This window comes from Pseudorasbora parva, chromosome 6, assembly GCF_024679245.1.
Source record: "Pseudorasbora parva isolate DD20220531a chromosome 6, ASM2467924v1, whole genome shotgun sequence".
Classification (NCBI taxonomy): domain Eukaryota; kingdom Metazoa; phylum Chordata; class Actinopteri; order Cypriniformes; family Gobionidae; genus Pseudorasbora; species Pseudorasbora parva.
The window spans coordinates 48,387,108-48,412,969 of NC_090177.1; the positions used below are offsets into that span (position 1 = coordinate 48,387,108).

The window sequence follows — 25,862 nt, forward strand, 5'->3', positions numbered from 1 at the left end:
TAAGACACTTGGTTCTGCGGCGTGCGGTTTGGGAGCTACGAGCCATTTCGTGCCGGGCCCATCGGGGGGCCAGCCTTGGTGATGTTGTAGAGCGAGTGGCTAGTACCATCCCTCAAAGTTTCAGGTCTCTACGACGTAAGGCCTTTGCCAACCCTCCCCCCCTCACCGCTTCCCAGATGGGCGTCGCCTTTGCAGGCTCCCCTGTCGCTGCGTCATTGTGTCATCGCTTCTCGGCCTTTTGGCTAAGATCAAGTGTCTTGTCGAACGGTTGAGACTGCGATCGCCTCTTAAAGGTTTCCTGGCTCGAGAGCTTCTGGTGTCCCGAGCCGTACAACTTTTTAGAGGGAGAGTGACCCTGCTGGTTTTACAGGTTAGCAGTTTTAAGGTAAGACTTTTATTCTTTTATCTATTTATTGTATTTATTGTTCTTTTACGTTTTTTTTTAGGCTGTCGGTGCCTCCACCATGTCGGCTGCTCGTGCCGGCATGCGGAGGCACCACAGCGTGCGATTTTTATTTAGAGAGGTGGAGGGTAAGCTCCTGGGGTTGTCTCGTTTAGACTTCTCCAGGAAGCTCATCCAAAAAACCCTCAATTTTAATGCCAGTGATTTAAATTGTTTAATGACTCTGCCCCTGAACAAAGGTTTCGATGTCAGTTTTAGATCTGCTTCCTTGTTGCAAGATTTCTGGCAACGATTTGAGCATTGCAAGACCCAGTTCTCCATGTTCAATGTTGAGAAACTTTCTGACAATTCTATTAAAACAGTGATTGTTAGAATGTTCAATGAAACAGTGAGTGGAGATGATGTTGCTGTATGGCTGGGTAGATTTTGCACGGTTCGAAGTCCACCAGTCAAGGTGCTTGACGAAGACGGCATCTGGAATTGCGCTTGGAGAGTTCCCATTAAACAGTGGGAAGATCCAAGCGGATTCCAGGGTCTGAGTCATTTACCCTCAATGATTGTGCTGGGAGAGAACCGCGGCTACATTCATTATCAGGGAATGCCCAAATTGTGCCGAAAATGTGGGAAAATGGGACACCTCGCTGAGGCATGCCAAGAAATTGTGTGTAGGAAGTGCAGAGAAATTGGTCACATTTTTGAGGAATGTACCAATGGCAGACGGTGTAATCTCTGTGGAGATGCTAACCATTTCTACAGAGATTGCCCTAAAAGTTTTGCCAACAAGTTGAAAGGGAACAAAATGGCCGCCCCACCAAAGGAACAATCAAAAGAACAAAGAGAGGAGGAGGCGGGCCCTGAGGTTTTGGCGGGAATTTCACATTCCCAGCCAGCCTCAGGGATTGGACAAGAAGAAAGAAGTGGGGCGGCCACAGGGGCGGAGTCAGAATTCGTTAATGAAAAGGGGGAGGAAGCCACTCCCCAACAAGAAAAAAGCAAAGACAAAATGGAGGAGGAGGAAGATGAAACGGCTTCCTCCCTCTACACCGTATCGGAGGTTAGTGGGGTGGATAGTGGGAGTGAAACCGAGTGTTCACTCCCAAATGCTCAAGTGCAGAAAAGGTCTGCGAGATCTCCTCTGCTTCAAACAGAGGAGAAAAGGCTGCGGGCATCGCATCGGCCAGATAGTTCCTCTTCGGAAGATCTGAACCGTATGTGGCCTGCAGACTCTCCAAATGAAGTCTCCTTTCTGCACTTTAAGCTAAGAACATCGTCACCAAAGGATCCACAAGAGGTTTCCTCTGTGGATTCTGAGGCGGCGAGCACTTGCCCTCCTGACCCCAGTTTATCTGGGGAAAAGGAAAGGCAGGTGCAACAAGAAGTAACATGATTTTAATGCAATTTCTGTAGTCTTTTTATCTGTTTTTATTTTCATCAATGCTTGTATTTTTAACCATACTGCTCATGGCCCTCACTATCTCTACAATCAATGTGAGAAGTGTGAGGTCTACTTTGCGAGCACAGAGTGTTTTATCATGTTTAAATAATTTTAAGTCAGACATCTATTTATTGCAAGAGTGTGCTCTGCCCTTTTTAACCAATTACAGAAAATGGGAAGAGCTGTGGACCAAAGGACCCTCCATCTGGAGTGGCTCCAATTTTAACAGAAATGACGGTGTGGCCATTTTAATAAAAAATCCCAACATCTTGGTGAAGGGCAGCACTGTGGTGAGGGATGGGCGGGCAATTTTAGTTAATCTGACTTTTTTAGGTAAGGATTTTAATGTTTTAAATTTGTATGGTTACACAAGTAAAAATGACAGATACAAGCTTTTAGAAGATTTGCAGCCCCACATGTTAGGTAGGGCTCCCCTAGTGGTAGCAGGGGATTTTAACTGTGTTTTAACAAAAAAAGATAGGAAAAGGGTAGGAGAAGATTTTAAGGTCGACAAGACATCGGTTTTATTAAATAAATTGGTCAAAGATTTTAAGTTAGTCGACTGTTTTAAAACAATGCATCAGAGAGAGGAGGGCTACACCTGGTTCAGTGGTGATGGCGCCAGAGCCTCTCGTATCGACTATATTTTTACAAGGGACTGCCCGCCAACCGATGCAACATTGACCCCCCTTTTCTTCACTGACCACATGATGGTCTCCTGCACCCTTTCACTACCCACGGGTGTGACAGTAGGGGGAGGGCTGTGGAAGCTGAACTGCTCCCTATTAAAAGATGAGGAAGTGGTTCGAGAGTATAGGGAGCAGTTCAGCCAATGGCAGACCCTCCAAGACTTTTTTGACTCACGAGCACAGTGGTGGGAGATGGTAAAACAAAGGACAGGACATTTTTTTAGAAAAATAGGAAAGGAGAAAAAGAATAAAGAAAAAAGACGCATGATGGGGCTGCAAAAAAGACTGCAGAGATATTTTAACCTTTTAAATAATGGATTGGATTTTAAGGAGGAAATAAAGGAAGTAAAGAAAGAAATGTCAGTTTTATCCGAAACTCAAAGTAAGGGAGTAATTTTAAGATGCAAAGAAAAAGAGATAGAAGAAGGAGAAAAGTGTACAAGATATTTTTTTAAAAAGACTATTTCACGGGGAGGCTCAATAACAATCTTAAAAACTTTTAGAGGGAGGGAGGCAAAAAATATGGAGGACATTTTAGGGGAAATAGAACTTTTTTATAGTGATTTATACAGCCCAAAGAATGTACACAATGGCATCTTAAATGAAGTTTTAGAATTTTTAGAAACAAAGATAAAGAGTCCAAATGTGCTTTTAGCCCAGGATTTTACTCTTTTAGAATTAAATAAATCTCTCAAAAGTTTTAAAAAAGGGAAGTCCCCAGGAATGGATGGACTTCCCTTGGAGTTTTATTTGACTTTCTGGGACATTTTAGCACATGACTTACTGACAGTTTTTAAAGAATTTGAGACTCTCGACAGACTTCCGGACAGCTTTAGAGTAGGGATAGTTTCGCTTTTATATAAAAAAGGAGACAGGACTGACTTAAATAGAACTGGAGACCAATCACGCTTTTAAATTTTGATTGTAAACTTTTTAGTAAGATTTTAGCTACACGCATGTCAACTGTTTTAGAGGACGTAATCCACCTGGATCAAGCATGCGCTGTGCCCGGTAGGAAGATCACAGACAGCCTGGTACTGATTAGAGACGCCATCTGTTACGCGAGAGACAGAAACATTCGGCTAGTAGTCCTAAATTTAGATTTTGAAAAAGCTTTTGACCGCATCTCGCACCAGTTCCTTTTTAAGGTACTGGAAAAAATGGGGTTCCCAGGGAGGTTTATAGCTTGGGTGGGACTGCTATACAACAGTCTAGTCAGTAAATTTGCAGTTAATGGGCATTTATCCAAAGCTGTAAACATTCACAGCGGCGTCCGTCAGGGGTGTCCTTTATCTCCCCTACTGTATGTGGCCTGCATTGAGCCACTGGCACAAATCTTGAGAAGGGATAAATGGATTAAAGGACTGGACGTCCCAGGGACTGGTGGACTGACCGCAACCTGTGTTTTATATATGGACGACGTAACCCTTTTAGCGACTGACCTTTTATCAGTACGAAGAGCACTTGACTTGACTGACTGGTACGGTCGGGCCTCGGGCGCTAAGCTCAACAGGAGTAAGTCCGAGGCCCAGCTCTTCGGGCCGTGGGGAAACGTGGACACAGGCGGACTGGATTTGGATTTTAAAGGCAACGACCTGACAGTTTTAGGAGTAAAATTTGACAGAGAGGGTGGAGGACGGGGAAACTGGACTGACATCTTAGGGAAAGTTAGGCAAAGACTGGGGTTTTGGGGACTCAGACAACTGACAATTGAAGGCAAGGTTTTAGTTTTTAAAGCTGTAATTTTACCACTAATTTTACTTGTTTCTTCTGTTTTTAGTCCCCCAAGGCGATTCCTGGCCAACCTGGAGAGGGCGGTATTTTATTTCCTGTGGGGGTCCAAATGGGAACGAGTAAAAAGGGAGGTCTTTAAAAAAAGAAAGGAAAATGGCGGAAAAGGCCTCCCGGACCCCCACTTGTTTTTAGGTAGCCGCTTTACCGCCCTCCACATCGGATATGCGCTGACCCCATCCAGAGAGAATAAGACAGCGGCCATGGCTCGTTTCTGGATGGGGTCCTACCTAAGAAGCATAAAAATTTTATCAATCGACCTGAAAACCCCAGTGTCTTTTAATTTGCCAAAAGAGTACAGTTTTATAAAGAAATTTTTAAAAAAATTCCTTTTAGAGACAAATGATGCAAGCATTTTAACTAACCACAAATCCCTCATCTCTCTTGTGCAGGACCGGGAAGTGGTGAGTCCAGTTCCAGGCCTCACACTAAGTGAGGCCAAAGACGTTTGGAGGAACGCAGCCCACCCAGCTCTCCAGAACAGACACAAGGACTTATCGTGGATGGTGGCTCATGAGATCCTCCCGGTCAGGGCGGTTATGCACTCCAGAGGCATGGCCAAAAACTCCATCTGCCCACGGTCCGGGTGCAACCACCCGGAGACCGTCCACCATCTGCTCTGGGAGTGCGGTGCTGCGCGGGACCTGTGGGCCAGGGCCGGCCCCCTGTTTTTCCCGTGCCTGCCAGCGGGTGGGGCCCAGGTGGACTACAAGCTCGCCATCCTGGGGGTGGGTCAGGGCCTCAAAGCCCAAACATTGCAAGAATTTGCCTCGCTCTGGCTCACCCTCAACCTGATAAAGGATGCCATCTGGGTCACCAGAAACTGATGCTGATGAAAGCTGATGAGTCGAATCAGGGGTTTGTGTTGGATGGATTAGGGACACCTGATTCAATTCAAGGTCACGCACGCACGCACGCAGCAGTCAAGCAATGGAAGGTGCCCGGTCCTTCCTTTTCTTGGGGGAGGGGAAGGTCACCGTGTTTGAGGATGGCGAAGGGGGATAGGGCGCCTCTGCCTGGAGGCCAGGCAACTCATACTTACCTGGCAGGGGAGACACCATGATCAGGAAGGTGGTTCACCCAGGGCGAGGCTCGGCCATTGCACTCCGGTTGTGCTGACCCCTGCGAATTCCCCAAATGTGGGAATCTCGACTGCATAATTTATGGTAGTGGGGGACTGCGTTCGCGCTCTCCCCTGTACACACTGGTTAAAAGCAGATAGCGTGGAGGGAAAAAGCGTGCGGTTCTTGACGCTTGTGGCGCCGCCCACTGCCCCAAAGGGTGAAGTTGCACCAGTTTTGTTATGTTTCTGTCTCTTTCTGCTGTGTCAGCCAGTGACCCGGAGAGTTCAGAGAACTGAACTGCGTTTGTTTTCATCGAGGTTGTCGAAACCTGCGACCGGTTTGCCGAATGTGGTTTTTCCCACAAACTTTGATATTCAACGGACGAGTTGATTGACAGCAGTGGTCCCAAAGGCAAAGTTGTTCGGATGGAGGTTTTCTGTCGTATGGTACGACTGTCTCGTGCGCGTGCTGTGAAAAAGCACGCGACATACGTTCGCCTATAGCCGCTCTCATGTTGTTGCTTTTTCATTTTAAAGCGCCACTAGGTGGCCATTCACCGCGTCCTTTCTCGCCTGACCCCAGACTGAGCCCGTGCACGGGTGTACCGGCTTGGGTGAAATTGTCTCGTTCCGTCCAAGAGCTATAGCCGTTCTAGCAGACCCCGCCTCGCCCAGCCCGTAGGTTTCGGCCTGCCGCCGCCAAGCTGAATCGAAATTCCCACTTTTTTTCCGATCTGGACGGACAGTCAGACTCCAGAGAATCTTTCTGCACTGGTTTGGGCCAGATCGGGCAAAAGACCTAGGACTAGTGTGCAAAAGTAGGTTTTTCACAAAATCCCAAATACCCGAAAATTTCGCCAGCGCAACCTTCGAATCCGAGGCATGCGTCTCGCTCGGCTCGAGCCAAGGATTCCGATGATATAAGACACTTGGTTCTGCGGCGTGCGGTTTGGGAGCTACGAGCCATTTCGTGCCGGGCCCATCGGGGGGCCAGCCTTGGTGATGTTGTAGAGCGAGTGGCTAGTACCATCCCTCAAAGTTTCAGGTCTCTACGACGTAAGGCCTTTGCCAACCCTCCCCCCCTCACCGCTTCCCAGATGGGCGTCGCCTTTGCAGGCTCCCCTGCCGCTGCGTCATTGTGTCATCGCTTCTCGGCCTTTTGGCTAAGATCAAGTGTAGTATCTGTTCTTATCAGTTTAATATCTGATACGTCCCCTATCCGGGGACTGCATATTAAATTGATTTTTGGCACATGGAGCCGGAACCGGGGCTTGCTCCGTCCACTCCACGCATCGACCTGGTATTGCAGTGCCTCCAGGAACGGTGTGCTTCCCCTTTTTGGGGACTGCGAATTGTTGTGACTAATAGAAGAACCAACAACACCACTGGAATTTTTTTTGTCAGAGAATACAGAAATACGCAGGAAGCGCATACAGAATGACGATGAGGTGACGCAACGATGACCGTGCCACAGAGAAAGCAGCAAGCTGCGGTCATATGAGCATAGGGAAAAAAGAAGAACAAAAGCGTCGGTTGCCGGCCGGCTGACTCATCACCGTCACAGCACGTTTTTTGATGTCCCTCTTATTTGAGAGTCTTTACCAACGAGCTGATGAGTCGAATCAGGGGTTTGTGTTGGATGGATTAGGGACACCTGATTCAAATCAAGGTCACGCACGCACGCACGCAGCAGTCAAGCAATGGAAGGTGCCCCGTCCTTCCTTTTCTTGGGGGAGGGGAAGGTCACCGTGTTTGAGGATGGCGAAGGGGGATAGGGCGCCTCTGCCTGGAGGCCAGGCAACTCATACTTACCTGGCAGGGGAGACACCATGATCAGGAAGGTGGTTCACCCAGGGCGAGGCTCGGCCATTGCACTCCGGTTGTGCTGACCCCTGCGAATTCCCCAAATGTGGGAATCTCGACTGCATAATTTATGGTAGTGGGGGACTGCGTTCGCGCTCTCCCCTGTACACACTGGTTAAAAGCAGATAGCGTGGAGGGAAAAAGCGTGCGGTTCTTGACGCTTGTGGCGCCGCCCACTGCCCCAAAGGGTGAAGTTGCACCAGTTTTGTTATGTTTCTGTCTCTTTCTGCTGTGTCAGCCAGTGACCCGGAGAGTTCAGAGAACTGAACTGCGTTTGTTTTCATCGAGGTTGTCGAAACCTGCGACCGGTTTGCCGAATGTGGTTTTTCCCACAAACTTTGATATTCAACGGACGAGTTGATTGACAGCAGTGGTCCCAAAGGCAAAGTTGTTCGGATGGAGGTTTTCTGTCGTATGGTACGACTGTCTCGTGCGCGTGCTGTGAAAAAGCACGCGACATACGTTCGCCTATAGCCGCTCTCATGTTGTTGCTTTTTCATTTTAAAGCGCCACTAGGTGGCCATTCACCGCGTCCTTTCTCGCCTGACCCCAGACTGAGCCCGTGCACGGGTGTACCGGCTTGGGTGAAATTGTCTCGTTCCGTCCAAGAGCTATAGCCGTTCTAGCAGACCCCGCCTCGCCCAGCCCGTAGGTTTCGGCCTGCCGCCGCCAAGCTGAATCGAAATTCCCACTTTTTTTCCGATCTGGACGGACAGTCAGACTCCAGAGAATCTTTCTGCACTGGTTTGGGCCAGATCGGGCAAAAGACCTAGGACTAGTGTGCAAAAGTAGGTTTTTCACAAAATCCCAAATACCCGAAAATTTCGCCAGCGCAACCTTCGAATCCGAGGCATGCGTCTCGCTCGGCTCGAGCCAAGGATTCCGATGATATAAGACACTTGGTTCTGCGGCGTGCGGTTTGGGAGCTACGAGCCATTTCGTGCCGGGCCCATCGGGGGGCCAGCCTTGGTGATGTTGTAGAGCGAGTGGCTAGTACCATCCCTCAAAGTTTCAGGTCTCTACGACGTAAGGCCTTTGCCAACCCTCCCCCCCTCACCGCTTCCCAGATGGGCGTCGCCTTTGCCGGCTCCCCTGCCGCTGCGTCATTGTGTCATCGCTTCTCGGCCTTTTGGCTAAGATCAAGTGTAGTATCTGTTCTTATCAGTTTAATATCTGATACGTCCCCTATCCGGGGACTGCATATTAAATTGATTTTTGGCACATGGAGCCGGAACCGGGGCTTGCTCCGTCCACTCCACGCATCGACCTGGTATTGCAGTGCCTCCAGGAACGGTGTGCTTCCCCTTTTTGGGGACTGCGAATTGTTGTGACTAATAGAAGAACCAACAACACCACTGGAATTTTTTTTGTCAGAGAATACAGAAATACGCAGGAAGCGCATACAGAATGACGATGAGGTGACGCAACGATGACCGTGCCACAGAGAAAGCAGCAAGCTGCGGTCATATGAGCATAGGGAAAAAAGAAGAACAAAAGCGTCGGTTGCCGGCCGGCTGACTCATCACCGTCACAGTGCGTTTTTTGATGTCCCTCTTATTTGAGAGTCTTTACCAACGAGCTGATGAGTCGAATCAGGGGTTTGTGTTGGATGGATTAGGGACACCTGATTCAAATCAAGGTCACGCACGCACGCACGCAGCAGTCAAGCAATGGAAGGTGCCCCGTCCTTCCTTTTCTTGGGGGAGGGGAAGGTCACCGTGTTTGAGGATGGCGAAGGGGGATAGGGCGCCTCTGCCTGGAGGCCAGGCAACTCATACTTACCTGGCAGGGGAGACACCATGATCAGGAAGGTGGTTCACCCAGGGCGAGGCTCGGCCATTGCACTCCGGTTGTGCTGACCCCTGCGAATTCCCCAAATGTGGGAATCTCGACTGCATAATTTATGGTAGTGGGGGACTGCGTTCGCGCTCTCCCCTGTACACACTGGTTAAAAGCAGATAGCGTGGAGGGAAAAAGCGTGCGGTTCTTGACGCTTGTGGCGCCGCCCACTGCCCCAAAGGGTGAAGTTGCACCAGTTTTGTTATGTTTCTGTCTCTTTCTGCTGTGTCAGCCAGTGACCCGGAGAGTTCAGAGAACTGAACTGCGTTTGTTTTCATCGAGGTTGTCGAAACCTGCGACCGGTTTGCCGAATGTGGTTTTTCCCACAAACTTTGATATTCAACGGACGAGTTGATTGACAGCAGTGGTCCCAAAGGCAAAGTTGTTCGGATGGAGGTTTTCTGTCGTATGGTACGACTGTCTCGTGCGCGTGCTGTGAAAAAGCACGCGACATACGTTCGCCTATAGCCGCTCTCATGTTGTTGCTTTTTCATTTTAAAGCGCCACTAGGTGGCCATTCACCGCGTCCTTTCTCGCCTGACCCCAGACTGAGCCCGTGCACGGGTGTACCGGCTTGGGTGAAATTGTCTCGTTCCGTCCAAGAGCTATAGCCGTTCTAGCAGACCCCGCCTCGCCCAGCCCGTAGGTTTCGGCCTGCCGCCGCCAAGCTGAATCGAAATTCCCACTTTTTTTCCGATCTGGACGGACAGTCAGACTCCAGAGAATCTTTCTGCACTGGTTTGGGCCAGATCGGGCAAAAGACCTAGGACTAGTGTGCAAAAGTAGGTTTTTCACAAAATCCCAAATACCCGAAAATTTCGCCAGCGCAACCTTCGAATCCGAGGCATGCGTCTCGCTCGGCTCGAGCCAAGGATTCCGATGATATAAGACACTTGGTTCTGCGGCGTGCGGTTTGGGAGCTACGAGCCATTTCGTGCCGGGCCCATCGGGGGGCCAGCCTTGGTGATGTTGTAGAGCGAGTGGCTAGTACCATCCCTCAAAGTTTCAGGTCTCTACGACGTAAGGCCTTTGCCAACCCTCCCCCCCTCACCGCTTCCCAGATGGGCGTCGCCTTTGCCGGCTCCCCTGCCGCTGCGTCATTGTGTCATCGCTTCTCGGCCTTTTGGCTAAGATCAAGTGTAGTATCTGTTCTTATCAGTTTAATATCTGATACGTCCCCTATCCGGGGACTGCATATTAAATTGATTTTTGGCACATGGAGCCGGAACCGGGGCTTGCTCCGTCCACTCCACGCATCGACCTGGTATTGCAGTGCCTCCAGGAACGGTGTGCTTCCCCTTTTTGGGGACTGCGACTTGTTGTGACTAATAGAAGAACCAACAACACCACTGGAATTTTGTCAGAGAATACAGAAATACGCAGGAAGCGCATACAGAATGACGATGAGGTGACGCAACGATGACCGTGCCACAGAGAAAGCAGCAAGCTGCGGTCATATGAGCATAGGGAAAAAAGAAGAACAAAAGCGTCGGTTGCCGGCCGGCTGACTCATCACCGTCACAGCACGTTTTTTGATGTCCCTCTTATTTGAGAGTCTTTACCAACGAGCTGATGAGTCGAATCAGGGGTTTGTGTTGGATGGATTAGGGACACCTGATTCAAATCAAGGTCACGCACGCACGCACGCAGCAGTCAAGCAATGGAAGGTGCCCCGTCCTTCCTTTTCTTGGGGGAGGGGAAGGTCACCGTGTTTGAGGATGGCGAAGGGGGATAGGGCGCCTCTGCCTGGAGGCCAGGCAACTCATACTTACCTGGCAGGGGAGACACCATGATCAGGAAGGTGGTTCACCCAGGGCGAGGCTCGGCCATTGCACTCCGGTTGTGCTGACCCCTGCGAATTCCCCAAATGTGGGAATCTCGACTGCATAATTTATGGTAGTGGGGGACTGCGTTCGCGCTCTCCCCTGTACACACTGGTTAAAAGCAGATAGCGTGGAGGGAAAAAGCGTGCGGTTCTTGACGCTTGTGGCGCCGCCCACTGCCCCAAAGGGTGAAGTTGCACCAGTTTTGTTATGTTTCTGTCTCTTTCTGCTGTGTCAGCCAGTGACCCGGAGAGTTCAGAGAACTGAACTGCGTTTGTTTTCATCGAGGTTGTCGAAACCTGCGACCGGTTTGCCGAATGTGGTTTTTCCCACAAACTTTGATATTCAACGGACGAGTTGATTGACAGCAGTGGTCCCAAAGGCAAAGTTGTTCGGATGGAGGTTTTCTGTCGTATGGTACGACTGTCTCGTGCGCGTGCTGTGAAAAAGCACGCGACATACGTTCGCCTATAGCCGCTCTCATGTTGTTGCTTTTTCATTTTAAAGCGCCACTAGGTGGCCATTCACCGCGTCCTTTCTCGCCTGACCCCAGACTGAGCCCGTGCACGGGTGTACCGGCTTGGGTGAAATTGTCTCGTTCCGTCCAAGAGCTATAGCCGTTCTAGCAGACCCCGCCTCGCCCAGCCCGTAGGTTTCGGCCTGCCGCCGCCAAGCTGAATCGAAATTCCCACTTTTTTTCCGATCTGGACGGACAGTCAGACTCCAGAGAATCTTTCTGCACTGGTTTGGGCCAGATCGGGCAAAAGACCTAGGACTAGTGTGCAAAAGTAGGTTTTTCACAAAATCCCAAATACCCGAAAATTTCGCCAGCGCAACCTTCGAATCCGAGGCATGCGTCTCGCTCGGCTCGAGCCAAGGATTCCGATGATATAAGACACTTGGTTCTGCGGCGTGCGGTTTGGGAGCTACGAGCCATTTCGTGCCGGGCCCATCGGGGGGCCAGCCTTGGTGATGTTGTAGAGCGAGTGGCTAGTACCATCCCTCAAAGTTTCAGGTCTCTACGACGTAAGGCCTTTGCCAACCCTCCCCCCCTCACCGCTTCCCAGATGGGCGTCGCCTTTGCCGGCTCCCCTGCCGCTGCGTCATTGTGTCATCGCTTCTCGGCCTTTTGGCTAAGATCAAGTGTAGTATCTGTTCTTATCAGTTTAATATCTGATACGTCCCCTATCCGGGGACTGCATATTAAATTGATTTTTGGCACATGGAGCCGGAACCGGGGCTTGCTCCGTCCACTCCACGCATCGACCTGGTATTGCAGTGCCTCCAGGAACGGTGTGCTTCCCCTTTTTGGGGACTGCGAATTGTTGTGACTAATAGAAGAACCAACAACACCACTGGAATTTTTTTTGTCAGAGAATACAGAAATACGCAGGAAGCGCATACAGAATGACGATGAGGTGACGCAACGATGACCGTGCCACAGAGAAAGCAGCAAGCTGCGGTCATATGAGCATAGGGAAAAAAGAAGAACAAAAGCGTCGGTTGCCGGCCGGCTGACTCATCACCGTCACAGCACGTTTTTTGATGTCCCTCTTATTTGAGAGTCTTTACCAACGAGCTGATGAGTCGAATCAGGGGTTTGTGTTGGATGGATTAGGGACACCTGATTCAAATCAAGGTCACGCACGCACGCACGCAGCAGTCAAGCAATGGAAGGTGCCCCGTCCTTCCTTTTCTTGGGGGAGGGGAAGGTCACCGTGTTTGAGGATGGCGAAGGGGGATAGGGCGCCTCTGCCTGGAGGCCAGGCAACTCATACTTACCTGGCAGGGGAGACACCATGATCAGGAAGGTGGTTCACCCAGGGCGAGGCTCGGCCATTGCACTCCGGTTGTGCTGACCCCTGCGAATTCCCCAAATGTGGGAATCTCGACTGCATAATTTATGGTAGTGGGGGACTGCGTTCGCGCTCTCCCCTGTACACACTGGTTAAAAGCAGATAGCGTGGAGGGAAAAAGCGTGCGGTTCTTGACGCTTGTGGCGCCGCCCACTGCCCCAAAGGGTGAAGTTGCACCAGTTTTGTTATGTTTCTGTCTCTTTCTGCTGTGTCAGCCAGTGACCCGGAGAGTTCAGAGAACTGAACTGCGTTTGTTTTCATCGAGGTTGTCGAAACCTGCGACCGGTTTGCCGAATGTGGTTTTTCCCACAAACTTTGATATTCAACGGACGAGTTGATTGACAGCAGTGGTCCCAAAGGCAAAGTTGTTCGGATGGAGGTTTTCTGTCGTATGGTACGACTGTCTCGTGCGCGTGCTGTGAAAAAGCACGCGACATACGTTCGCCTATAGCCGCTCTCATGTTGTTGCTTTTTCATTTTAAAGCGCCACTAGGTGGCCATTCACCGCGTCCTTTCTCGCCTGACCCCAGACTGAGCCCGTGCACGGGTGTACCGGCTTGGGTGAAATTGTCTCGTTCCGTCCAAGAGCTATAGCCGTTCTAGCAGACCCCGCCTCGCCCAGCCCGTAGGTTTCGGCCTGCCGCCGCCAAGCTGAATCGAAATTCCCACTTTTTTTCCGATCTGGACGGACAGTCAGACTCCAGAGAATCTTTCTGCACTGGTTTGGGCCAGATCGGGCAAAAGACCTAGGACTAGTGTGCAAAAGTAGGTTTTTCACAAAATCCCAAATACCCGAAAATTTCGCCAGCGCAACCTTCGAATCCGAGGCATGCGTCTCGCTCGGCTCGAGCCAAGGATTCCGATGATATAAGACACTTGGTTCTGCGGCGTGCGGTTTGGGAGCTACGAGCCATTTCGTGCCGGGCCCATCGGGGGGCCAGCCTTGGTGATGTTGTAGAGCGAGTGGCTAGTACCATCCCTCAAAGTTTCAGGTCTCTACGACGTAAGGCCTTTGCCAACCCTCCCCCCCTCACCGCTTCCCAGATGGGCGTCGCCTTTGCCGGCTCCCCTGCCGCTGCGTCATTGTGTCATCGCTTCTCGGCCTTTTGGCTAAGATCAAGTGTAGTATCTGTTCTTATCAGTTTAATATCTGATACGTCCCCTATCCGGGGACTGCATATTAAATTGATTTTTGGCACATGGAGCCGGAACCGGGGCTTGCTCCGTCCACTCCACGCATCGACCTGGTATTGCAGTGCCTCCAGGAACGGTGTGCTTCCCCTTTTTGGGGACTGCGACTTGTTGTGACTAATAGAAGAACCAACAACACCACTGGAATTTTGTCAGAGAATACAGAAATACGCAGGAAGCGCATACAGAATGACGATGAGGTGACGCAACGATGACCGTGCCACAGAGAAAGCAGCAAGCTGCGGTCATATGAGCATAGGGAAAAAAGAAGAACAAAAGCGTCGGTTGCCGGCCGGCTGACTCATCACCGTCACAGCACGTTTTTTGATGTCCCTCTTATTTGAGAGTCTTTACCAACGAGCTGATGAGTCGAATCAGGGGTTTGTGTTGGATGGATTAGGGACACCTGATTCAAATCAAGGTCACGCACGCACGCACGCAGCAGTCAAGCAATGGAAGGTGCCCCGTCCTTCCTTTTCTTGGGGGAGGGGAAGGTCACCGTGTTTGAGGATGGCGAAGGGGGATAGGGCGCCTCTGCCTGGAGGCCAGGCAACTCATACTTACCTGGCAGGGGAGACACCATGATCAGGAAGGTGGTTCACCCAGGGCGAGGCTCGGCCATTGCACTCCGGTTGTGCTGACCCCTGCGAATTCCCCAAATGTGGGAATCTCGACTGCATAATTTATGGTAGTGGGGGACTGCGTTCGCGCTCTCCCCTGTACACACTGGTTAAAAGCAGATAGCGTGGAGGGAAAAAGCGTGCGGTTCTTGACGCTTGTGGCGCCGCCCACTGCCCCAAAGGGTGAAGTTGCACCAGTTTTGTTATGTTTCTGTCTCTTTCTGCTGTGTCAGCCAGTGACCCGGAGAGTTCAGAGAACTGAACTGCGTTTGTTTTCATCGAGGTTGTCGAAACCTGCGACCGGTTTGCCGAATGTGGTTTTTCCCACAAACTTTGATATTCAACGGACGAGTTGATTGACAGCAGTGGTCCCAAAGGCAAAGTTGTTCGGATGGAGGTTTTCTGTCGTATGGTACGACTGTCTCGTGCGCGTGCTGTGAAAAAGCACGCGACATACGTTCGCCTATAGCCGCTCTCATGTTGTTGCTTTTTCATTTTAAAGCGCCACTAGGTGGCCATTCACCGCGTCCTTTCTCGCCTGACCCCAGACTGAGCCCGTGCACGGGTGTACCGGCTTGGGTGAAATTGTCTCGTTCCGTCCAAGAGCTATAGCCGTTCTAGCAGACCCCGCCTCGCCCAGCCCGTAGGTTTCGGCCTGCCGCCGCCAAGCTGAATCGAAATTCCCACTTTTTTTCCGATCTGGACGGACAGTCAGACTCCAGAGAATCTTTCTGCACTGGTTTGGGCCAGATCGGGCAAAAGACCTAGGACTAGTGTGCAAAAGTAGGTTTTTCACAAAATCCCAAATACCCGAAAATTTCGCCAGCGCAACCTTCGAATCCGAGGCATGCGTCTCGCTCGGCTCGAGCCAAGGATTCCGATGATATAAGACACTTGGTTCTGCGGCGTGCGGTTTGGGAGCTACGAGCCATTTCGTGCCGGGCCCATCGGGGGGCCAGCCTTGGTGATGTTGTAGAGCGAGTGGCTAGTACCATCCCTCAAAGTTTCAGGTCTCTACGACGTAAGGCCTTTGCCAACCCTCCCCCCCTCACCGCTTCCCAGATGGGCGTCGCCTTTGCCGGCTCCCCTGCCGCTGCGTCATTGTGTCATCGCTTCTCGGCCTTTTGGCTAAGATCAAGTGTAGTATCTGTTCTTATCAGTTTAATATCTGATACGTCCCCTATCCGGGGACTGCATATTAAATTGATTTTTGGCACATGGAGCCGGAACCGGGGCTTGCTCCGTCCACTCCACGCATCGACCTGGTATTGCAGTGCCTCCAGGAACGGTGTGCTTCCCCTTTTTGGGGACTGCGACTTGTTGTGACTAATAGAAGAACCAACAACACCACTGGAATTTTGTCAGAGAATACAGAAATACGCAGGAAGCGCATACAGAATGACGATGAGGTGACGCAACGATGACCGTGCCACAGAGAAAGCAGCAAGCTGCGGTCATATGAGCATAGGGAAAAAAGAAGAACAAAAGCGTCGGTTGCCGGCCGGCTGACTCATCACCGTCACAGCACGTTTTTTGATGTCCCTCTTATTTGAGAGTCTTTACCAACGAGCTGATGAGTCGAATCAGGGGTTTGTGTTGGATGGATTAGGGACACCTGATTCAAATCAAGGTCACGCACGCACGCACGCAGCAGTCAAGCAATGGAAGGTGCCCCGTCCTTCCTTTTCTTGGGGGAGGGGAAGGTCACCGTGTTTGAGGATGGCGAAGGGGGATAGGGCGCCTCTGCCTGGAGGCCAGGCAACTCATACTTACCTGGCAGGGGAGACACCATGATCAGGAAGGTGGTTCACCCAGGGCGAGGCTCGGCCATTGCACTCCGGTTGTGCTGACCCCTGCGAATTCCCCAAATGTGGGAATCTCGACTGCATAATTTATGGTAGTGGGGGACTGCGTTCGCGCTCTCCCCTGTACACACTGGTTAAAAGCAGATAGCGTGGAGGGAAAAAGCGTGCGGTTCTTGACGCTTGTGGCGCCGCCCACTGCCCCAAAGGGTGAAGTTGCACCAGTTTTGTTATGTTTCTGTCTCTTTCTGCTGTGTCAGCCAGTGACCCGGAGAGTTCAGAGAACTGAACTGCGTTTGTTTTCATCGAGGTTGTCGAAACCTGCGACCGGTTTGCCGAATGTGGTTTTTCCCACAAACTTTGATATTCAACGGACGAGTTGATTGACAGCAGTGGTCCCAAAGGCAAAGTTGTTCGGATGGAGGTTTTCTGTCGTATGGTACGACTGTCTCGTGCGCGTGCTGTGAAAAAGCACGCGACATACGTTCGCCTATAGCCGCTCTCATGTTGTTGCTTTTTCATTTTAAAGCGCCACTAGGTGGCCATTCACCGCGTCCTTTCTCGCCTGACCCCAGACTGAGCCCGTGCACGGGTGTACCGGCTTGGGTGAAATTGTCTCGTTCCGTCCAAGAGCTATAGCCGTTCTAGCAGACCCCGCCTCGCCCAGCCCGTAGGTTTCGGCCTGCCGCCGCCAAGCTGAATCGAAATTCCCACTTTTTTTCCGATCTGGACGGACAGTCAGACTCCAGAGAATCTTTCTGCACTGGTTTGGGCCAGATCGGGCAAAAGACCTAGGACTAGTGTGCAAAAGTAGGTTTTTCACAAAATCCCAAATACCCGAAAATTTCGCCAGCGCAACCTTCGAATCCGAGGCATGCGTCTCGCTCGGCTCGAGCCAAGGATTCCGATGATATAAGACACTTGGTTCTGCGGCGTGCGGTTTGGGAGCTACGAGCCATTTCGTGCCGGGCCCATCGGGGGGCCAGCCTTGGTGATGTTGTAGAGCGAGTGGCTAGTACCATCCCTCAAAGTTTCAGGTCTCTACGACGTAAGGCCTTTGCCAACCCTCCCCCCCTCACCGCTTCCCAGATGGGCGTCGCCTTTGCAGGCTCCCCTGCCGCTGCGTCATTGTGTCATCGCTTCTCGGCCTTTTGGCTAAGATCAAGTGTAGTATCTGTTCTTATCAGTTTAATATCTGATACGTCCCCTATCCGGGGACTGCATATTAAATTGATTTTTGGCACATGGAGCCGGAACCGGGGCTTGCTCCGTCCACTCCACGCATCGACCTGGTATTGCAGTGCCTCCAGGAACGGTGTGCTTCCCCTTTTTGGGGACTGCGACTTGTTGTGACTAATAGAAGAACCAACAACACCACTGGAATTTTGTCAGAGAATACAGAAATACGCAGGAAGCGCATACAGAATGACGATGAGGTGACGCAACGATGACCGTGCCACAGAGAAAGCAGCAAGCTGCGGTCATATGAGCATAGGGAAAAAAGAAGAACAAAAGCGTCGGTTGCCGGCCGGCTGACTCATCACCGTCACAGCACGTTTTTTGATGTCCCTCTTATTTGAGAGTCTTTACCAACGAGCTGATGAGTCGAATCAGGGGTTTGTGTTGGATGGATTAGGGACACCTGATTCAAATCAAGGTCACGCACGCACGCACGCAGCAGTCAAGCAATGGAAGGTGCCCCGTCCTTCCTTTTCTTGGGGGAGGGGAAGGTCACCGTGTTTGAGGATGGCGAAGGGGGATAGGGCGCCTCTGCCTGGAGGCCAGGCAACTCATACTTACCTGGCAGGGGAGACACCATGATCAGGAAGGTGGTTCACCCAGGGCGAGGCTCGGCCATTGCACTCCGGTTGTGCTGACCCCTGCGAATTCCCCAAATGTGGGAATCTCGACTGCATAATTTATGGCAGTGGGGGACTGCGTTCGCGCTCTCCCCTGTACACACTGGTTAAAAGCAGATAGCGTGGAGGGAAAAAGCGTGCGGTTCTTGACGCTTGTGGCGCCGCCCACTGCCCCAAAGGGTGAAGTTGCACCAGTTTTGTTATGTTTCTGTCTCTTTCTGCTGTGTCAGCCAGTGACCCGGAGAGTTCAGAGAACTGAACTGCGTTTGTTTTCATCTAGGTTGTCGAAACCTGCGACCGGTTTGCCGAATGTGGTTTTTCCCACAAACTTTGATATTCAACGGACGAGTTGATTGACAGCAGTGGTCCCAAAGGCAAAGTTGTTCGGATGGAGGTTTTCTGTCGTATGGTACGACTGTCTCGTGCGCGTGCTGTGAAAAAGCACGCGACATACGTTCGCCTATAGCCGCTCTCATGTTGTTGCTTTTTCATTTTAAAGCGCCACTAGGTGGCCATTCACCGCGTCCTTTCTCGCCTGACCCCAGACTGAGCCCGTGCACGGGTGTACCGGCTTGGGTGAAATTGTCTCGTTCCGTCCAAGAGCTATAGCCGTTCTAGCAGACCCCGCCTCGCCCAGCCCGTAGGTTTCGGCCTGCCGCCGCCAAGCTGAATCGAAATTCCCACTTTTTTTCCGATCTGGACGGACAGTCAGACTCCAGAGAATCTTTCTGCACTGGTTTGGGCCAGATCGGGCAAAAGACCTAGGACTAGTGTGCAAAAGTAGGTTTTTCACAAAATCCCAAATACCCGAAAATTTCGCCAGCGCAACCTTCAAATCCGAGGCATGCGTCTCGCTCGGCTCGAGCCAAGGATTCCGATGATATAAGACACTTGGTTCTGCGGCGTGCGGTTTGGGAGCTACGAGCCATTTCGTGCCGGGCCCATCGGGGGGCCAGCCTTGGTGATGTTGTAGAGCGAGTGGCTAGTACCATCCCTCAAAGTTTCAGGTCTCTACGACGTAAGGCCTTTGCCAACCCTCCCCCCCTCACCGCTTCCCAGATGGGCGTCGCCTTTGCCGGCTCCCCTGCCGCTGCGTCATTGTGTCATCGCTTCTCGGCCTTTTGGCTAAGATCAAGTGTAGTATCTGTTCTTATCAGTTTAATATCTGATACGTCCCCTATCCGGGGACTGCATATTAAATTGATTTTTGGCACATGGAGCCGGAACCGGGGCTTGCTCCGTCCACTCCACGCATCGACCTGGTATTGCAGTGCCTCCAGGAACGGTGTGCTTCCCCTTTTTGGGGACTGCGACTTGTTGTGACTAATAGAAGAACCAACAACACCACTGGAATTTTGTCAGAGAATACAGAAATACGCAGGAAGCGCATACAGAATGACGATGAGGTGACGCAACGATGACCGTGCCACAGAGAAAGCAGCAAGCTGCGGTCATATGAGCATAGGGAAAAAAGAAGAACAAAAGCGTCGGTTGCCGGCCGGCTGACTCATCACCGTCACAGCACGTTTTTTGATGTCCCTCTTATTTGAGAGTCTTTACCAACGAGCTGATGAGTCGAATCAGGGGTTTGTGTTGGATGGATTAGGGACACCTGATTCAAATCAAGGTCACGCACGCACGCACGCAGCAGTCAAGCAATGGAAGGTGCCCCGTCCTTCCTTTTCTTGGGGGAGGGGAAGGTCACCGTGTTTGAGGATGGCGAAGGGGGATAGGGCGCCTCTGCCTGGAGGCCAGGCAACTCATACTTACCTGGCAGGGGAGACACCATGATCAGGAAGGTGGTTCACCCAGGGCGAGGCTCGGCCATTGCACTCCGGTTGTGCTGACCCCTGCGAATTCCCCAAATGTGGGAATCTCGACTGCATAATTTATGGCAGTGGGGGACTGCGTTCGCGCTCTCCCCTGTACACACTGGTTAAAAGCAGATAGCGTGGAGGGAAAAAGCGTGCGGTTCTTGACGCTTGTGGCGCCGCCCACTGCCCCAAAGGGTGAAGTTGCACCAGTTTTGTTATGTTTCTGTCTCTTTCTGCTGTGTCAGCCAGTGACCCGGAGAGTTCAGAGAACTGAACTGCGTTTGTTTTCATCTAGGTTGTCGAAACCTGCGACCGGTTTGCCGAATGTGGTTTTTCCCACAAACTTTGATATTCAACGGACGAGTTGATTGACAGCAGTGGTCCCAAAGGCAAAGTTGTTCGGATGGAGGTTTTCTGTCGTATGGTACGACTGTCTCGTGCGCGTGCTGTGAAAAAGCACGCGACATACGTTCGCCTATAGCCGCTCTCATGTTGTTGCTTTTTCATTTTAAAGCGCCACTAGGTGGCCATTCACCGCGTCCTTTCTCGCCTGACCCCAGACTGAGCCCGTGCACGGGTGTACCGGCTTGGGTGAAATTGTCTCGTTCCGTCCAAGAGCTATAGCCGTTCTAGCAGACCCCGCCTCGCCCAGCCCGTAGGTTTCGGCCTGCCGCCGCCAAGCTGAATCGAAATTCCCACTTTTTTTCCGATCTGGACGGACAGTCAGACTCCAGAGAATCTTTCTGCACTGGTTTGGGCCAGATCGGGCAAAAGACCTAGGACTAGTGTGCAAAAGTAGGTTTTTCACAAAATCCCAAATACCCGAAAATTTCGCCAGCGCAACCTTCAAATCCGAGGCATGCGTCTCGCTCGGCTCGAGCCAAGGATTCCGATGATATAAGACACTTGGTTCTGCGGCGTGCGGTTTGGGAGCTACGAGCCATTTCGTGCCGGGCCCATCGGGGGGCCAGCCTTGGTGATGTTGTAGAGCGAGTGGCTAGTACCATCCCTCAAAGTTTCAGGTCTCTACGACGTAAGGCCTTTGCCAACCCTCCCCCCCTCACCGCTTCCCAGATGGGCGTCGCCTTTGCCGGCTCCCCTGCCGCTGCGTCATTGTGTCATCGCTTCTCGGCCTTTTGGCTAAGATCAAGTGTAGTATCTGTTCTTATCAGTTTAATATCTGATACGTCCCCTATCCGGGGACTGCATATTAAATTGATTTTTGGCACATGGAGCCGGAACCGGGGCTTGCTCCGTCCACTCCACGCATCGACCTGGTATTGCAGTGCCTCCAGGAACGGTGTGCTTCCCCTTTTTGGGGACTGCGACTTGTTGTGACTAATAGAAGAACCAACAACACCACTGGAATTTTGTCAGAGAATACAGAAATACGCAGGAAGCGCATACAGAATGACGATGAGGTGACGCAACGATGACCGTGCCACAGAGAAAGCAGCAAGCTGCGGTCATATGAGCATAGGGAAAAAAGAAGAACAAAAGCGTCGGTTGCCGGCCGGCTGACTCATCACCGTCACAGCACGTTTTTTGATGTCCCTCTTATTTGAGAGTCTTTACCAACGAGCTGATGAGTCGAATCAGGGGTTTGTGTTGGATGGATTAGGGACACCTGATTCAAATCAAGGTCACGCACGCACGCACGCAGCAGTCAAGCAATGGAAGGTGCCCCGTCCTTCCTTTTCTTGGGGGAGGGGAAGGTCACCGTGTTTGAGGATGGCGAAGGGGGATAGGGCGCCTCTGCCTGGAGGCCAGGCAACTCATACTTACCTGGCAGGGGAGACACCATGATCAGGAAGGTGGTTCACCCAGGGCGAGGCTCGGCCATTGCACTCCGGTTGTGCTGACCCCTGCGAATTCCCCAAATGTGGGAATCTCGACTGCATAATTTATGGTAGTGGGGGACTGCGTTCGCGCTCTCCCCTGTACACACTGGTTAAAAGCAGATAGCGTGGAGGGAAAAAGCGTGCGGTTCTTGACGCTTGTGGCGCCGCCCACTGCCCCAAAGGGTGAAGTTGCACCAGTTTTGTTATGTTTCTGTCTCTTTCTGCTGTGTCAGCCAGTGACCCGGAGAGTTCAGAGAACTGAACTGCGTTTGTTTTCATCGAGGTTGTCGAAACCTGCGACCGGTTTGCCGAATGTGGTTTTTCCCACAAACTTTGATATTCAACGGACGAGTTGATTGACAGCAGTGGTCCCAAAGGCAAAGTTGTTCGGATGGAGGTTTTCTGTCGTATGGTACGACTGTCTCGTGCGCGTGCTGTGAAAAAGCACGCGACATACGTTCGCCTATAGCCGCTCTCATGTTGTTGCTTTTTCATTTTAAAGCGCCACTAGGTGGCCATTCACCGCGTCCTTTCTCGCCTGACCCCAGACTGAGCCCGTGCACGGGTGTACCGGCTTGGGTGAAATTGTCTCGTTCCGTCCAAGAGCTATAGCCGTTCTAGCAGACCCCGCCTCGCCCAGCCCGTAGGTTTCGGCCTGCCGCCGCCAAGCTGAATCGAAATTCCCACTTTTTTTCCGATCTGGACGGACAGTCAGACTCCAGAGAATCTTTCTGCACTGGTTTGGGCCAGATCGGGCAAAAGACCTAGGACTAGTGTGCAAAAGTAGGTTTTTCACAAAATCCCAAATACCCGAAAATTTCGCCAGCGCAACCTTCGAATCCGAGGCATGCGTCTCGCTCGGCTCGAGCCAAGGATTCCGATGATATAAGACACTTGGTTCTGCGGCGTGCGGTTTGGGAGCTACGAGCCATTTCGTGCCGGGCCCATCGGGGGGCCAGCCTTGGTGATGTTGTAGAGCGAGTGGCTAGTACCATCCCTCAAAGTTTCAGGTCTCTACGACGTAAGGCCTTTGCCAACCCTCCCCCCCTCACCGCTTCCCAGATGGGCGTCGCCTTTGCAGGCTCCCCTGCCGCTGCGTCATTGTGTCATCGCTTCTCGGCCTTTTGGCTAAGATCAAGTGTAGTATCTGTTCTTATCAGTTTAATATCTGATACGTCCCCTATCCGGGGACTGCATATTAAATTGATTTTTGGCACATGGAGCCGGAACCGGGGCTTGCTCCGTCCACTCCACGCATCGACCTGGTATTGCAGTGCCTCCAGGAACGGTGTGCTTCCCCTTTTTGGGGACTGCGACTTGTTGTGACTAATAGAAGAACCAACAACACCACTGGAATTTTGTCAGAGAATACAGAAATACGCAGGAAGCGCATACAGAATGACGATGAGGTGACGCAACGATGACCGTGCCACAGAGAAAGCAGCAAGCTGCGGTCATATGAGCATAGGGAAAAAAGAAGAACAAAAGCGTCGGTTGCCGGCCGGCTGACTCATCACCGTCACAGCACGTTTTTTGATGTCCCTCTTATTTGAGAGTCTTTACCAACGAGCTGATGAGTCGAATCAGGGGTTTGTGTTGGATGGATTAGGGACACCTGATTCAAATCAAGGTCACGCACGCACGCACGCAGCAGTCAAGCAATGGAAGGTGCCCCGTCCTTCCTTTTCTTGGGGGAGGGGAAGGTCACCGTGTTTGAGGATGGCGAAGGGGGATAGGGCGCCTCTGCCTGGAGGCCAGGCAACTCATACTTACCTGGCAGGGGAGACACCATGATCAGGAAGGTGGTTCACCCAGGGCGAGGCTCGGCCATTGCACTCCGGTTGTGCTGACCCCTGCGAATTCCCCAAATGTGGGAATCTCGACTGCATAATTTATGGCAGTGGGGGACTGCGTTCGCGCTCTCCCCTGTACACACTGGTTAAAAGCAGATAGCGTGGAGGGAAAAAGCGTGCGGTTCTTGACGCTTGTGGCGCCGCCCACTGCCCCAAAGGGTGAAGTTGCACCAGTTTTGTTATGTTTCTGTCTCTTTCTGCTGTGTCAGCCAGTGACCCGGAGAGTTCAGAGAACTGAACTGCGTTTGTTTTCATCTAGGTTGTCGAAACCTGCGACCGGTTTGCCGAATGTGGTTTTTCCCACAAACTTTGATATTCAACGGACGAGTTGATTGACAGCAGTGGTCCCAAAGGCAAAGTTGTTCGGATGGAGGTTTTCTGTCGTATGGTACGACTGTCTCGTGCGCGTGCTGTGAAAAAGCACGCGACATACGTTCGCCTATAGCCGCTCTCATGTTGTTGCTTTTTCATTTTAAAGCGCCACTAGGTGGCCATTCACCGCGTCCTTTCTCGCCTGACCCCAGACTGAGCCCGTGCACGGGTGTACCGGCTTGGGTGAAATTGTCTCGTTCCGTCCAAGAGCTATAGCCGTTCTAGCAGACCCCGCCTCGCCCAGCCCGTAGGTTTCGGCCTGCCGCCGCCAAGCTGAATCGAAATTCCCACTTTTTTTCCGATCTGGACGGACAGTCAGACTCCAGAGAATCTTTCTGCACTGGTTTGGGCCAGATCGGGCAAAAGACCTAGGACTAGTGTGCAAAAGTAGGTTTTTCACAAAATCCCAAATACCCGAAAATTTCGCCAGCGCAACCTTCAAATCCGAGGCATGCGTCTCGCTCGGCTCGAGCCAAGGATTCCGATGATATAAGACACTTGGTTCTGCGGCGTGCGGTTTGGGAGCTACGAGCCATTTCGTGCCGGGCCCATCGGGGGGCCAGCCTTGGTGATGTTGTAGAGCGAGTGGCTAGTACCATCCCTCAAAGTTTCAGGTCTCTACGACGTAAGGCCTTTGCCAACCCTCCCCCCCTCACCGCTTCCCAGATGGGCGTCGCCTTTGCCGGCTCCCCTGCCGCTGCGTCATTGTGTCATCGCTTCTCGGCCTTTTGGCTAAGATCAAGTGTAGTATCTGTTCTTATCAGTTTAATATCTGATACGTCCCCTATCCGGGGACTGCATATTAAATTGATTTTTGGCACATGGAGCCGGAACCGGGGCTTGCTCCGTCCACTCCACGCATCGACCTGGTATTGCAGTGCCTCCAGGAACGGTGTGCTTCCCCTTTTTGGGGACTGCGACTTGTTGTGACTAATAGAAGAACCAACAACACCACTGGAATTTTGTCAGAGAATACAGAAATACGCAGGAAGCGCATACAGAATGACGATGAGGTGACGCAACGATGACCGTGCCACAGAGAAAGCAGCAAGCTGCGGTCATATGAGCATAGGGAAAAAAGAAGAACAAAAGCGTCGGTTGCCGGCCGGCTGACTCATCACCGTCACAGCACGTTTTTTGATGTCCCTCTTATTTGAGAGTCTTTACCAACGAGCTGATGAGTCGAATCAGGGGTTTGTGTTGGATGGATTAGGGACACCTGATTCAAATCAAGGTCACGCACGCACGCACGCAGCAGTCAAGCAATGGAAGGTGCCCCGTCCTTCCTTTTCTTGGGGGAGGGGAAGGTCACCGTGTTTGAGGATGGCGAAGGGGGATAGGGCGCCTCTGCCTGGAGGCCAGGCAACTCATACTTACCTGGCAGGGGAGACACCATGATCAGGAAGGTGGTTCACCCAGGGCGAGGCTCGGCCATTGCACTCCGGTTGTGCTGACCCCTGCGAATTCCCCAAATGTGGGAATCTCGACTGCATAATTTATGGCAGTGGGGGACTGCGTTCGCGCTCTCCCCTGTACACACTGGTTAAAAGCAGATAGCGTGGAGGGAAAAAGCGTGCGGTTCTTGACGCTTGTGGCGCCGCCCACTGCCCCAAAGGGTGAAGTTGCACCAGTTTTGTTATGTTTCTGTCTCTTTCTGCTGTGTCAGCCAGTGACCCGGAGAGTTCAGAGAACTGAACTGCGTTTGTTTTCATCTAGGTTGTCGAAACCTGCGACCGGTTTGCCGAATG

General features: G+C 51.8%; 23 non-coding genes across 23 annotated transcripts; all 23 read left to right on the forward strand.

Annotated features, from left to right (window-relative positions):
- The first annotated feature begins 5,352 nt into the window (after positions 1-5,352).
- On the forward strand, positions 5,353-5,516 carry LOC137080455 (U1 spliceosomal RNA). Its single transcript, XR_010906307.1, has one exon. It is a non-coding gene; the product is annotated as a U1 spliceosomal RNA (small nuclear RNA).
- Positions 5,517-6,524: 1,008 nt separating this feature from the next.
- LOC137079941 (U2 spliceosomal RNA) lies at positions 6,525-6,715 on the forward strand. The gene has a single exon (XR_010905868.1). It is a non-coding gene; the product is annotated as a U2 spliceosomal RNA (small nuclear RNA).
- A 470-nt stretch (positions 6,716-7,185) lies between these two features.
- LOC137080456 (U1 spliceosomal RNA) lies at positions 7,186-7,349 on the forward strand. Its single transcript, XR_010906308.1, has one exon. It is a non-coding gene; the product is annotated as a U1 spliceosomal RNA (small nuclear RNA).
- Positions 7,350-8,357: 1,008 nt separating this feature from the next.
- Positions 8,358-8,548, forward strand: LOC137079942 (U2 spliceosomal RNA). The gene has a single exon (XR_010905869.1). It is a non-coding gene; the product is annotated as a U2 spliceosomal RNA (small nuclear RNA).
- A 470-nt stretch (positions 8,549-9,018) lies between these two features.
- On the forward strand, positions 9,019-9,182 carry LOC137080457 (U1 spliceosomal RNA). Its single transcript, XR_010906309.1, has one exon. It is a non-coding gene; the product is annotated as a U1 spliceosomal RNA (small nuclear RNA).
- Positions 9,183-10,190: 1,008 nt separating this feature from the next.
- LOC137079943 (U2 spliceosomal RNA) lies at positions 10,191-10,381 on the forward strand. The gene has a single exon (XR_010905870.1). It is a non-coding gene; the product is annotated as a U2 spliceosomal RNA (small nuclear RNA).
- Positions 10,382-10,847: 466 nt separating this feature from the next.
- On the forward strand, positions 10,848-11,011 carry LOC137080458 (U1 spliceosomal RNA). The gene has a single exon (XR_010906310.1). It is a non-coding gene; the product is annotated as a U1 spliceosomal RNA (small nuclear RNA).
- Positions 11,012-12,019: 1,008 nt separating this feature from the next.
- On the forward strand, positions 12,020-12,210 carry LOC137079944 (U2 spliceosomal RNA). Its single transcript, XR_010905871.1, has one exon. It is a non-coding gene; the product is annotated as a U2 spliceosomal RNA (small nuclear RNA).
- Positions 12,211-12,680: 470 nt separating this feature from the next.
- Positions 12,681-12,844, forward strand: LOC137080459 (U1 spliceosomal RNA). Its single transcript, XR_010906311.1, has one exon. It is a non-coding gene; the product is annotated as a U1 spliceosomal RNA (small nuclear RNA).
- Positions 12,845-13,852: 1,008 nt separating this feature from the next.
- LOC137079945 (U2 spliceosomal RNA) lies at positions 13,853-14,043 on the forward strand. The gene has a single exon (XR_010905872.1). It is a non-coding gene; the product is annotated as a U2 spliceosomal RNA (small nuclear RNA).
- Positions 14,044-14,509: 466 nt separating this feature from the next.
- LOC137080460 (U1 spliceosomal RNA) lies at positions 14,510-14,673 on the forward strand. The gene has a single exon (XR_010906312.1). It is a non-coding gene; the product is annotated as a U1 spliceosomal RNA (small nuclear RNA).
- A 1,008-nt stretch (positions 14,674-15,681) lies between these two features.
- Positions 15,682-15,872, forward strand: LOC137079946 (U2 spliceosomal RNA). The gene has a single exon (XR_010905873.1). It is a non-coding gene; the product is annotated as a U2 spliceosomal RNA (small nuclear RNA).
- Positions 15,873-16,338: 466 nt separating this feature from the next.
- Positions 16,339-16,502, forward strand: LOC137080461 (U1 spliceosomal RNA). Its single transcript, XR_010906313.1, has one exon. It is a non-coding gene; the product is annotated as a U1 spliceosomal RNA (small nuclear RNA).
- A 1,008-nt stretch (positions 16,503-17,510) lies between these two features.
- LOC137079947 (U2 spliceosomal RNA) lies at positions 17,511-17,701 on the forward strand. Its single transcript, XR_010905874.1, has one exon. It is a non-coding gene; the product is annotated as a U2 spliceosomal RNA (small nuclear RNA).
- A 466-nt stretch (positions 17,702-18,167) lies between these two features.
- Positions 18,168-18,331, forward strand: LOC137079626 (U1 spliceosomal RNA). The gene has a single exon (XR_010905574.1). It is a non-coding gene; the product is annotated as a U1 spliceosomal RNA (small nuclear RNA).
- A 1,008-nt stretch (positions 18,332-19,339) lies between these two features.
- LOC137079949 (U2 spliceosomal RNA) lies at positions 19,340-19,530 on the forward strand. The gene has a single exon (XR_010905875.1). It is a non-coding gene; the product is annotated as a U2 spliceosomal RNA (small nuclear RNA).
- A 466-nt stretch (positions 19,531-19,996) lies between these two features.
- LOC137079627 (U1 spliceosomal RNA) lies at positions 19,997-20,160 on the forward strand. The gene has a single exon (XR_010905575.1). It is a non-coding gene; the product is annotated as a U1 spliceosomal RNA (small nuclear RNA).
- A 1,008-nt stretch (positions 20,161-21,168) lies between these two features.
- Positions 21,169-21,359, forward strand: LOC137079950 (U2 spliceosomal RNA). Its single transcript, XR_010905876.1, has one exon. It is a non-coding gene; the product is annotated as a U2 spliceosomal RNA (small nuclear RNA).
- Positions 21,360-21,825: 466 nt separating this feature from the next.
- LOC137080463 (U1 spliceosomal RNA) lies at positions 21,826-21,989 on the forward strand. The gene has a single exon (XR_010906315.1). It is a non-coding gene; the product is annotated as a U1 spliceosomal RNA (small nuclear RNA).
- A 1,008-nt stretch (positions 21,990-22,997) lies between these two features.
- On the forward strand, positions 22,998-23,188 carry LOC137079952 (U2 spliceosomal RNA). Its single transcript, XR_010905878.1, has one exon. It is a non-coding gene; the product is annotated as a U2 spliceosomal RNA (small nuclear RNA).
- A 466-nt stretch (positions 23,189-23,654) lies between these two features.
- Positions 23,655-23,818, forward strand: LOC137079628 (U1 spliceosomal RNA). The gene has a single exon (XR_010905576.1). It is a non-coding gene; the product is annotated as a U1 spliceosomal RNA (small nuclear RNA).
- A 1,008-nt stretch (positions 23,819-24,826) lies between these two features.
- On the forward strand, positions 24,827-25,017 carry LOC137079953 (U2 spliceosomal RNA). The gene has a single exon (XR_010905879.1). It is a non-coding gene; the product is annotated as a U2 spliceosomal RNA (small nuclear RNA).
- A 466-nt stretch (positions 25,018-25,483) lies between these two features.
- Positions 25,484-25,647, forward strand: LOC137079629 (U1 spliceosomal RNA). The gene has a single exon (XR_010905577.1). It is a non-coding gene; the product is annotated as a U1 spliceosomal RNA (small nuclear RNA).
- The last annotated feature ends 215 nt before the right edge of the window (positions 25,648-25,862 follow it).